General features: G+C 27.3%; 1 protein-coding gene across 2 annotated transcripts in view; it reads left to right on the top strand.

The window, feature by feature from the left end:
- Nucleotides 1-12,933, top strand: part of LOC6048798 (probable G-protein coupled receptor CG31760) — a 191,818-nt gene that overhangs the window by 132,508 nt on the left and 46,377 nt on the right. The gene's annotated exons all lie outside the window — the stretch shown is intronic.

Raw genomic sequence — 12,933 nt, 5'->3', positions numbered from 1 at the left:
AAATTCTTAAATTCTTAAATTTAAATTTTAAATTCTTAAATTCTTAAATTCTTAAATTCTTAAATTCTTAAATTCTTAAATTCTTAAATTCTTAAATTCTTAAATTCTTAAATTCTTAAATTCTTAAATTCTTAAATTCTTAAATTCTTAAATTCTTAAATTCTTAAATTCTTAAATTTTAAATTTTAAATTCTTAAATTCTTAAATTTAAATTCTTAAATTCTTAAATTCTTAAATTCTTAAATTTTAAATTCTTAAATTCTTAAATTCTTAAATTCTTAAATTCTTAAATTCTTAAATTCTTAAATTCTTAAATTCTTAAATTTTAAATTCTTAAATTCTTAAATTCTTAAATTCTTAAATTTTAAATTCTTAAATTCTTAAATTCTTAAATTCTTAAATTCTTAAATTCTTAAATTCTTAAATTCTTAAATTCTTAAATTCTTAAATTCTTAAATTCTTAAATTCTTAAATTCTTAAATTCTTAAATTCTTAAATTCTTAAATTCTTAAATTCTTAAATTCTTAAATTTAAATTCTTAAATTCTTAAATTCTTAAATTCTTAAATTCTTAAATTCTTAAATTCTTAAATTCTTAAATTCTTAAATTCTTAAATTCTTAAATTCTTAAATTTTAAATTCTTAAATTCTTAAATTCTTAAATTCTTAAATTCTTAAATTCTTAAATTCTTAAATTCTTAAATTCTTAAATTTTAAATTTTAAATTCTTAAATTTTAAATTCTTAAATTCTTAAATTCTTAAATTCTTAAATTCTTAAATTTAAATTTTAAATTCTTAAATTCTTAAATTTAAATTCTTAAATTCTTAAATTCTTAAATTTAAATTTAAATTCTTAAATTCTTAAATTCTTAAATTCTTAAATTCTTAAATTTTAAATTCTTAAATTCTTAAATTCTTAAATTTAAATTCTTAAATTCTTAAATTCTTAAATTCTTAAATTCTTAATTCTTAAATTCTTAAATTCTTAAATTCTTAAATTCTTAAATTCTTAAATTTAAATTCTTAAATTCTTAAATTCTTAAATTCTTAAATTCTTAAATTCTTAAATTTTAAATTCTTAAATTTTAAATTCTTAAATTTAAATTTAAATTCTTAAATTTTAAATTCTTAAATTCTTAAATTCTTAAATTCTTAAATTCTTAAATTCTTAAATTCTTAAATTCTTAAATTCTTAAATTCTTAAATTCTTAAATTTAAATTTAATTCTTAAATTCTTAAATTCTTAAATTCTTAAATTCTTAAATTCTTAAATTCTTAAATTCTTAAATTCTTAAATTCTTAAATTCTTAAATTTTAAATTCTTAAATTCTTAAATTCTTAAATTCTTAAATTCTTAAATTCTTAAATTCTTAAATTCTTAAATTCTTAAATTCTTAAATTCTTAAATTCTTAAATTCTTAAATTCTTAAATTCTTAAATTCTTAAATTCTTAAATTCTTAAATTCTTAAATTCTTAAATTCTTAAATTCTTAAATTCTTAAATTCTTAAATTCTTAAATTCTTAAATTCTTAAATTCTTAAATTCTTAAATTCTTAAATTCTTAAATTCTTAAATTCTTAAATTCTTAAATTCTTAAATTCTTAAATTCTTAAATTCTTAAATTCTTAAATTCTTAAATTCTTAAATTCTTAAATTCTTAAATTCTTAAATTCTTAAATTCTTAAATTCTTAAATTCTTAAATTCTTAAATTCTTAAATTCTTAAATTCTTAAATTCTTAAATTTAAATTCTTAAATTCTTAAATTCTTAAATTCTTAAATTCTTAAATTCTTAAATTCTTAAATTCTTAAATTCTTAAATTCTTAAATTCTTAAATTCTTAAATTCTTAAATTCTTAAATTCTTAAATTCTTAAATTCTTAAATTCTTAAATTCTTAAATCTTAAATTCTTAAATTCTTAAATTCTTAAATTCTTAAATTCTTAAATTCTTAAATTCTTAAATTCTTAAATTCTTAAATTCTTAAATTCTTAAATTCTTAAATTCTTAAATTCTTAAATTCTTAAATTCTTAAATTCTTAAATTCTTAAATTCTTAAATTCTTAAATTCTTAAATTCTTAAATTCTTAAATTCTTAAATCTTAAATTCTTAAATTCTTAAATTCTTAAATTCTTAAATTCTTAAATTTAAATTCTTAAATTCTTAAATTCTTAAATTCTTAAATTCTTAAATTCTTAAATTCTTAAATTCTTAAATTCTTAAATTCTTAAATTTAAATTCTTAAATTCTTAAATTCTTAAATTCTTAAATTCTTAAATTCTTAAATTCTTAAATTCTTAAATTCTTAAATTCTTAAATTCTTAAATTCTTAAATTCTTAAATTCTTAAATTCTTAAATTCTTAAATTCTTAAATTCTTAAATTCTTAAATTCTTAAATTCTTAAATTCTTAAATTCTTAAATTCTTAAATTCTTAAATTCTTAAATTCTTAAATTCTTAAATTCTTAAATTCTTAAATTCTTAAATTCTTAAATTCTTAAATTCTTAAATTCTTAAATTCTTAAATTCTTAAATTCTTAAATTCTTAAATTCTTAAATTCTTAAATTCTTAAATTCTTAAATTCTTAAATTCTTAAATTTAAATTCTTAAATTCTTAAATTCTTAAATTTAAATTTTAAATTCTTAAATTTTAAATTCTTAAATTCTTAAATTCTTAAATTCTTAAATTCTTAAATTCTTAAATTCTTAAATTCTTAAATCTTAAATTCTTAAATTTTAAATTCTTAAATTCTTAAATTCTTAAATTCTTAAATTCTTAAATTCTTAAATTTTAAATTCTTAAATTCTTAAATTCTTAAATTCTTAAATTCTTAAATTCTTAAATTCTTAAATTCTTAAATTCTTAAATTTAAATTCTTAAATTTTAAATTTTAAATTCTTAAATTCTTAAATTCTTAAATTCTTAAATTCTTAAATTCTTAAATTCTTAAATTCTTAAATTCTTAAATTCTTAAATTTTAAATTTTAAATTCTTAAATTCTTAAATTCTTAAATTTTAAATTCTTAAATTCTTAAATTCTTAAATTCTTAAATTCTTAAATTTTAAATTCTTAAATTCTTAAATTCTTAAATTTTAAATTCTTAAATTCTTAAATTCTTAAATTCTTAAATTCTTAAATTCTTAAATTTAAATTTTAAATTCTTAAATTCTTAAATTCTTAAATTCTTAAATTCTTAAATTTTAAATTCTTAAATTCTTAAATTTTAAATTCTTAAATTCTTAAATTCTTAAATTCTTAAATTCTTAAATTCTTAAATTCTTAAATTCTTAAATTCTTAAATTCTTAAATTTAAATTCTTAAATTCTTAAATTCTTAAATTCTTAAATTCTTAAATTCTTAAATTCTTAAATTCTTAAATTTAAATTCTTAAATTCTTAAATTCTTAAATTTAAATTCTTAAATTCTTAAATTCTTAAATTTTAAATTCTTAAATTCTTAAATTCTTAAATTCTTAAATTCTTAAATTTAAATTCTTAAATTCTTAAATTCTTAAATTCTTAAATTCTTAAATTCTTAAATTCTTAAATTTTAAATTCTTAAATTTAAATTCTTAAATTCTTAAATTTAAATTCTTAAATTCTTAATTTCTTAAATTCTTAAATTCTTAAATTCTTAAATTCTTAAATTCTTAAATTCTTAAATTCTTAAATTCTTAAATTCTTAAATTCTTAAATTCTTAAATTTTAAATTCTTAAATTCTTAAATTCTTAAATTCTTAAATTTAAATTCTTAAATTCTTAAATTCTTAAATTTTAAATTCTTAAATTTTAAATTCTTAAATTTTAAATTCTTAAATTCTTAAATTCTTAAATTCTTAAATTCTTAAATTCTTAAATTCTTAAATTCTTAAATTCTTAAATTCTTAAATTCTTAAATTCTTAAATTCTTAAATTCTTAAATTTTAAATTCTTAAATTCTTAAATTTAAATTCTTAAATTTAAATTCTTAAATTCTTAAATTCTTAAATTCTTAAATTCTTAAATTCTTAAATTTTAAATTCTTAAATTCTTAAATTCTTAAATTTAAATTCTTAAATTCTTAAATTCTTAAATTCTTAAATTCTTAAATTCTTAAATTCTTAAATTCTTAAATTCTTAAATTCTTAAATTCTTAAATTCTTAAATTCTTAAATTCTTAAATTTTAAATTCTTAAATTCTTAAATTCTTAAATTCTTAAATTCTTAAATTCTTAAATTCTTAAATTCTTAAATTCTTAAATTCTTAAATCTTAAATTCTTAAATTCTTAAATTCTTAAATTTAAATTCTTAAATTCTTAAATTCTTAAATTTTAAATTTTAAATTTAAATTCTTAAATTCTTAAATTTTAAATTCTTAAATTCTTAAATTCTTAAATTCTTAATTTTAAATTTTAAATTCTTAAATTCTTAAATTCTTAAATTTAAATTCTTAAATTCTTAAATTCTTAAATTCTTAAATTTAAATTCTTAAATTCTTAAATTCTTAAATTTAAATTCTTAAATTCTTAAATTCTTAAATTCTTAAATTCTTAAATTCTTAAATTCTTAAATTCTTAAATTCTTAAATTCTGAAATTCTGAAATTCTGAAATTCTTAAATTCTTAAATTCTTAAATTCTTAAATTCTTATATTCTTAAATTCTGAACAAATAAATTGATGTTAAATTTTCGATTTTTTTAAACATTGTTTTTTTTTTTTTGTAATTTCCAAATTTCTGATTTTTTAAAGGAGAATGGGCAAATTTGTATGGGAGCTGGTCCAAGGATGTACACGAACGGGACCAACTTTTTTCGAAAGATCTCGCCGAGACATGAAAAAAAGTCTTCCGGACCAACTCTCTAAACCCCGGGGTTCAAAAGTTACATGTTGTTGAAGTTTGAGCATTTTGGGTAAAAATGTACAAAAAATTGTATTTTTGCTAATTCTTAAATCATTTATAAAATCTCCATTTTATTATGGATTTTGCTCATCTTGACTTCATTCGACGCGTATCAGCAAAAACTATGAGTTCTAATATGTCTTAGCATGATTGAAACATGATTTCTCTTGTTTTTATACGTTTAAACCGTTTGTACAAGAGGCATCCCATAGAAAAAAGTCGAAACTTCAAGGTATTGAAACCGGATCCGACCCAGACTGCTTCAATGAGTATGGAAGGCTTCAGTGCAATGTTGTAACAACTTATTGGGATGGTCTGAGTCATCCGAGAACTCCTTGGAGTTAAGACCGGCGAGTCTACCGCCGTAACAAGCAAGATGTCGGCGGTTTTTGACCACTGATCATACCTGCATGGCTTCAGTGAGTATGGTAGACTACTATGCTGATGTGTTGGAGTGTCCTGGGTTCTCCTAGGACTCCCTGGAGTTAAGATCTGTGGGTCTACGACCGTAACAAACAAAATGTCGACCGGTTTTGACAACGGAATATACCCGCATAGCTTCAGTGAGTGTGGTAGACTACTTTGCTAATATGTTAGGATGTCCTGGGTCATCCAAGGACTCCCTGGAGTTATGATCTGTGGAGCTACAGCCTTAACAAGCAAGAGGTCGACGGTTTTTGACCTCGGAACATACCCGCATAGCTTCAATCAGTATGGTAGACTGCTTTCTTAATGTGTTAAGATGTCTTTGGTCATCCTAGGACTCCCAGGAGTTAAGATATTTGGGTCACTGTAACAAGAAAAAGGTCGACGATTTTTAACCGCGCATCATTACCGCAAAGATTCAGTGAGTATGGCAGACTGTATTGCTGTTATGTTGGGATGTTCTGGACCATTCCAGGGAGTCCTTGTAACAGCCGTAGACCTACAGATCATAACTCCAGGGAGTCCTAGGATAACAAAGCAGTCTACCATACTGACTGAAGCTATGCGGGTATGTTCCGGGGTCAAAAACCGTCGACCTCTTGCTTGTTAAGGCTGTAGCTCCACAGATCATAACTCCAGGGAGTCCTGAATGACCCAGGACATCCTAACACATTAGCAAAGTAGTCTACCACACTCAGTGAAGCTATGCGGGTATGTTCCGTTGTCAAAACCGGTCGACATTTTGCTTGTTACGGTAGTAGACCCACAGATCTTAACTCCAGGGAGTCCTGAATGACCCAGGACATCCTAACACATTAGCAAAGTAGTCTACCACACTCAGTGAAGCCATGCAGGTATGATCAGTGGTCAAAAACCGCCGACATCTAGCTTGTTACGGCGGTAGACTCACCGGTCTTAGCTCCAAGGAGTTCTCGGATGACTCAGACCATCCCAATAAGTTGTTACAACATTGCACTGAAGCCTTCCATACTCATTGAAGCAGTCTGGGTCGGATCCGGTTTCAATACCTTGAAGTTTCGACTTTTTTCTATGGGATGCCTCTTGTACAAACGGTTTAAACGTATAAAAACAAGAGAAATCATGTTTCAATCATGCTAAGACATATTAGAACTCATAGTTTTTGCTGATACGCGTCGAATGAAGTCAAGATGAGCAAAATCCATAATAAAATGGAGATTTTATAAATGATTTTAGAATTAGCAAAAATACGATTTTTTGTACATTTTTACCCAAAAATGCTCAAACTTCAACAACATGTAACTTTTGAACCCCGGGGTTTAGAGAGTTGGTCCAGAAGACTTTTTTTCATTTCTCGGCGAGATCTTTCGAAAAAAGTTGGTCCCGTTCGTGTACATCCTTGGACCAAATTCGCCCATTCTCCTTTCTGAATTTCAACATTTGATTTCTTAACATTTTTAAGCCATGAGTTTTTTTTAACCCTAGGTTTTTTTTAAACTTTTTTTAAATTTTGGAATATTTTTTTTCTGTTATTTTTTTTCTAAATTGCAGATTTGAAAAAAAATTGTTTTTTAATGTGCATTTTCCAATTTCTAAAGTTCTAAATTTTTGCTTTTTACTTTTGTTTTCATTTTTAGAATATTTGTGTTGTTGAATTTTAAATACCTAATAATTTTTATTATTGACTGTTACTTCTGGAAAATAAGTGAGAATATGCCAATTAGAAGGAATTCGCCTTCCAAACATATAAAAAATTCCCCAATAAACATTCTCATTGAATTTCTCAATCACGTTTTAATGAATTATCTTTTCAAAAAAATGGAATCCGGATGAAAAACTCTTATCACATCGTAATATTCAAATTGGTAAAATTCGTGATATACAATAAACTTAAACATCAAATCGCCACTCTCACCTGACGATTTCGGAAAACAACCGTGCCCCCCCAACATTTTGGACTAGTCGGCGCCTCTGGTGTGTATGTATGTATGTGACCAAAATTCTCACTGAGTTTTCTCAGCACTGGCTGAACCGATTTTGATCAAACCGGTTGCTTTCGACTTGGTTCATGGTCCCATACATCGCTATTGAATTGTTTGAAGTTTCGATAACTAGTTCAAAAGTTATGTATAAAAATGTGTTTTCACATATATCCGGATCTCATTTATATGCATGTAAACGATGTCCGGATCCATCATCCGACCCATCGTTGGTTAGGTAATCGAGAGACCTTTCCAACAAGTCCACAACATTGAAGATCTGGCAACCCTGTCTCGAGTTATGACCACTTAAGTGATATTTATGTACTTTTTTGAAGCCGGATCTCACTTAAATGTATGTAAACGTTGTCTGGATCCATCATCCGACCCATCGTTGGTTAGGTAATCGAGAGACCTTTCCAACAAGTCCACAACATTGAAGATCTGGCAACCCTGTCCCGAGTTATAACCACTTAAGTAAAATTTATGTACTTTTTTGAAGACGGATCTCACTTAAATGTATGAAAACGATGTCCGGATCCATCATCCAACCCATCGTTGGTTAGGTAATCAACAGACCTTTCAAACTAGTACGCAACATTGAAGATCTGGCAACCCTGTCTCGAGTTATGACCACTTAAGTGATATTTATGTACTTTTTTGAAGCCGGATCTCACTTAAATGTATGTAAACGTTGTCCGGATCCATCATTCGACCCATCGTTGGTTAGGTGATCGAGAGACCTTTCCAACGAGTCCACAACATTGATGATCTGGCAACCATGTCTCGAGTGATGACCACTTAAATTATATTCTTAAATTCTTAAATTCTTAAATTCTTAAATTCTTAAATTCTTAAATTCTTAAATTCTTAAATTCTTAAATTCTTAAATTCTTAATTTCTTAAATTCTTAAATTCTTAAATTCTTAAATTCTTAAATTCTTAAATTCTTAAATTCTTAAATTCTTAAATTCTTAAATTCTTAAATTTTAAATTCTTAAATTCTTAAATTCTTAAATTCTTAAATTCTTAAATTCTTAAATTCTTAAATTTAAATTCTTAAATTCTTAAATTCTTAAATTCTTAAATTCTTAAATTCTTAAATTCTTAAATTCTTAAATTCTTAAATTCTTAAATTCTTAAATTCTTAAATTCTTAAATTTTAAATTCTTAAATTTTAAATTCTTAAATTCTTAAATTCTTAAATTTAAATTCTTAAATTCTTAAATTCTTAAATTCTTAAATTTAAATTCTTAAATTTTAAATTCTTAAATTCTTAAATTTAAATTTAAATTCTTAAATTTAAATTCTTAAATTCTTAAATTCTTAAATTCTTAAATTTAAATTCTTAAATTCTTAAATTCTTAAATTCTTAAATTTTAAATTCTTAAATTCTTAAATTCTTAAATTCTTAAATTCTTAAATTCTTAAATTCTTAAATTCTTAAATTCTTAAATTCTTAAATTCTTAAATTCTTAAATTCTTAAATTCTTAAATTTTAAATTCTTAAATTCTTAAATTTTAAATTCTTAAATTTAAATTCTTAAATTCTTAAATTCTTAAATTCTTAAATTCTTAAATTTTAAATTCTTAAATTTTAAATTCTTAAATTCTTAAATTCTTAAATTCTTAAATTCTTAAATTCTTAAATTTAAATTCTTAAATTTTAAATTCTTAAATTCTTAAATTCTTAAATTCTTAAATTCTTAAATTTTAAATTCTTAAATTTTAAATTTTAAATTCTTAAATTCTTAAATTCTTAAATTTTAAATTCTTAAATTCTTAAATTCTTAAATTCTTAAATTCTTAAATTCTTAAATTCTTAAATTCTTAAATTCTTAAATTCTTAAATTCTTAAATTCTGAAATTCTGAAATTCTGAAATTCTTAAATTCTTAAATTCTTAAATTCTTAAATTCTGAAATTCTTAAATTCTGAAATTCTTAAATTCTTAAATTCTTAAATTCTTAAATTCTTATATTCTTAAATTCTGAACAAATAAATTGATGTTAAATTTTCGATTTTTTTAAACATTGTTTTTTTTTTTGTAATTTCCAAATTTCTGATTTTTTAAATTTCTGAATTTCAACATTTGATTTCTTAACATTTTTAAGCCATGAGTTTTTTTTAACCCTAGGTTTTTTTTAAACTTTTTTTAAATTTTGGAATATTTTTTTTCTGTTATTTTTTTTCTAAATTGCAGATTTGAAAAAAAATTGTTTTTTAATGTGCATTTTCCAATTTCTAAAGTTCTAAATTTTTGCTTTTTACTTTTGTTTTCATTTTTAGAATATTTGTGTTGTTGAATTTTAAATACCTAATAATTTTTATTATTGACTGTTACTTCTGGAAAATAAGTGAGAATATGCCAATTAGAAGGAATTCGCCTTCCAAACATATAAAAAATTCCCCCAATAAACATTCTCATTGAATTTCTCAATCACGTTTTAATGAATTATCTTTTTCAAAAAAAAAAATGGAATCCGGATGAAAAAAACTCTTATCACATCGTAATATTCAAATTGGTAAAATTCGTGATATACAATAAACTTAAACATCAAATCGCCACTCTCACCTGACGATTTCGGAAAACAACCGTGCCCCCCCAACATTTTGGACTAGTCGGCGCCTCTGGTGTGTATGTATGTATGTGACCAAAATTCTCACTGAGTTTTCTCAGCACTGGCTGAACCGATTTTGATCAAACCGGTTGCTTTCGACTTGGTTCATGGTCCCATACATCGCTATTGAATTGTTTGAAGTTTCGATAACTAGTTCAAAAGTTATGTATAAAAATGTGTTTTCACATATATCCGGATCTCATTTATATGCATGTAAACGATGTCCGATCCATCATCCGACCCATCGTTGGTTAGGTAATCGAGAGACCTTTCCAACAAGTCCACAACATTGAAGATCTGGCAACCCTGTCTCGAGTTATGACCACTTAAGTGATATTTATGTACTTTTTTGAAGCCGGATCTCACTTAAATGTATGTAAACGTTGTCTGGATCCATCATCCGACCCATCGTTGGTTAGGTAATCGAGAGACCTTTCCAACAAGTCCACAACATTGAAGATCTGGCAACCCTGTCCCGAGTTATAACCACTTAAGTAAAATTTATGTACTTTTTTGAAGACGGATCTCACTTAAATGTATGAAAACGATGTCCGGATCCATCATCCAACCCATCGTTGGTTAGGTAATCAAGAGACCTTTCCAACTAGTACGCAACATTGAAGATCTGGCAACCCTGTCTCGAGTTATGACCACTTAAGTGATATTTATGTACTTTTTTGAAGCCGGATCTCACTTAAATGTATGTAAACGTTGTCCGGATCCATCATTCGACCCATCGTTGGTTAGGTGATCGAGAGACCTTTCCAACGAGTCCACAACATTGATGATCTGGCAACCATGTCTCGAGTGATGACCACTTAAATTATATCTGTGTACTTATTTTTCTGGATCTAAAAAAAATAGCTAGCAAACCACTTATATTCTAAATGAGGAAGGCATCAACCACATAGGTGGATTAAGTTAGTTTTTTTAGTTAATTTGGTAAAGGCAGTGTTGGGATACCGTGGAACCCGTTTTATGAAACTGCTAACTTTAAATAGCTATATCTCGGCAATGCTACAACCAAATGTCTTCAAATTTGTTTTGATAATAGAAGAAAATGTATATTTTAATCCCCTGAAACTCACACCAACCCCTTAAATTAAATTCGTGATTATTTTTTGTGCCAATATGAGCATCTAATGATCGAAATTTGTTTGATACATTACCAAGCTACGACTTTTTTAAAAAAGTGCAAAAAATAATTAAGTATCGACATGAAAACATGGACATGAAATTTGATATATCGGCAGTAGTGGCCACAATCCGGAGTGGCCGGAGGCCCCGCGGATGTTCCGATGGGGGGACATTTGCCGGACCGTAAGAGTTGGGGCAATATGGGTATCAAACTTTATGGTTTTTGATACTGGACATGAAATTTGACATATCGGCAGTAGTGGCCACAATCCGGAGTGGCCGGAGGCCTCGCGGCTGTTCCGATGGGGGTACATTTGCCGAACCGTAAGAGTTGGGGCAATATGGGTATCAAACTTTATGGTTTTTGATACTGGACATGAAATTTGACATATCGGCAGTAGTGGCCACAATCCGGAGTGGCCGGAGGCCCCGCGGATGTTCCGATGGGGGGACATTTGCCGGACCGTAAGAGTTGGGGCAATATGGGTATCAAACTTTATGGTTTTTGATACCGGACATGAAATTTGATATATCGGCAGTATTGGCCACAATCCGGAGTGGCCGGAGGCCCGGCGGATGTTCCGATGGGGGGACATTTGCCGGACCGTAAGAGTTGGGGCAATATGGGTATCAAACTTTATGGTTTTTGATACTGGACATGAAATTTGATATTTCGGCAGTAGTGGCCACAATCCGGAGTGGCCGGAGGCCCCGCGGATGTTCCGATGGGGGGACATTTGCCGGACCGTAAGAGTTGGGGCAATATGGGTATCAAACTTTATGGTTTTTGATACCGGACATGAAATTTGATATATCGGCAGTATTGGCCACAATCCGGAGTGGCCGGAGGCCCGGCGGATGTTCCGATGGGGGTACATTTGCCGAACCGTAAGAGTTGGGGCAATATGGGTATCAAACTTTATGGTTTTTGATACTAGACATGAAATTTGACATTTCGGCAGTAGTGGCCACAATCCGGAGTGGCCGGAGGCCCGGCGGATGTTCCGATGGGGGGACATTTGCCGAACCGTAAGAGTTGGGGCAATATGGGTATCAAACTTTATGGTTTTTGATACTGGACATGAAATTTGACATTTCGGCAGTAGTGGCCACAATCCGGAGTGGCCGAAGGCCCCGCGGATGTTCCGATGGGGGGACATTTTCCGGACCGTAAGAGTTGGGGCAATATGGGTATCAAACTTTATGGTTTTTGATACTGGACATGAAATTTGACATTTCGGCAGTAGTGGCCACAATCCGAAGTGGCCGGAGGTCCCGCGGATGTTCCGATGGGGAGACATTTGCCGAACCGTAAGAGTTGGGGCAATATGGGTATCAAACTTTATGGTTTTTGATACTGGACATGAAATTTGACATTTCGGCAGTAGTGGCCACAATCCGGAGTGGCCGGAAGCCTCGCGGCTGTTCCGATGGGGGTACATTTGCCGAACCGTAAGAGTTGGGGCAATATGGGTATCAAACTTTATGGTTTTTGATACTGGACATGAAATTTGACATTTCGGCAGTAGTGGCCACAATCCGGAGTGGCCGGAGGCCCGGCGGATGTTCCGATGGGGGTACATTTGCCGAACCGTAAGAGTTGGGGCAATATGGGTATCAAACTTTATGGTTTTTGATACTAGACATGAAATTTGACATTTCGGCAGTAGTGGCCACAATCCGGAGTGGCCGGAGGCCCGGCGGATGTTCCGATGGGGGGACATTTGCCGGACCGTAAGAGTTGGGGCAATATGGGTATCAAACTTTATGGTTTTTGATACTGGACATGAAATTTGACATTTCGGCAGTAGTGGCCACAATCCGGAGTGGCCGGAAGCCTCGCGGCTGTTCCGATGGGGGTACATTTGCCGAACCGTAAGAGTTGGGGCAATATGGGTATCAAACTTTA

The sequence above is a fragment of the Culex quinquefasciatus genome, chromosome 2 (assembly GCF_015732765.1).
Source record: "Culex quinquefasciatus strain JHB chromosome 2, VPISU_Cqui_1.0_pri_paternal, whole genome shotgun sequence".
In the NCBI taxonomy this organism is placed as follows: Eukaryota; Metazoa; Arthropoda; class Insecta; order Diptera; family Culicidae; genus Culex; species Culex quinquefasciatus.
Note: the sequence above shows the minus strand (reverse complement) of the source record. Positions and strands in the feature narration are given on the sequence as shown.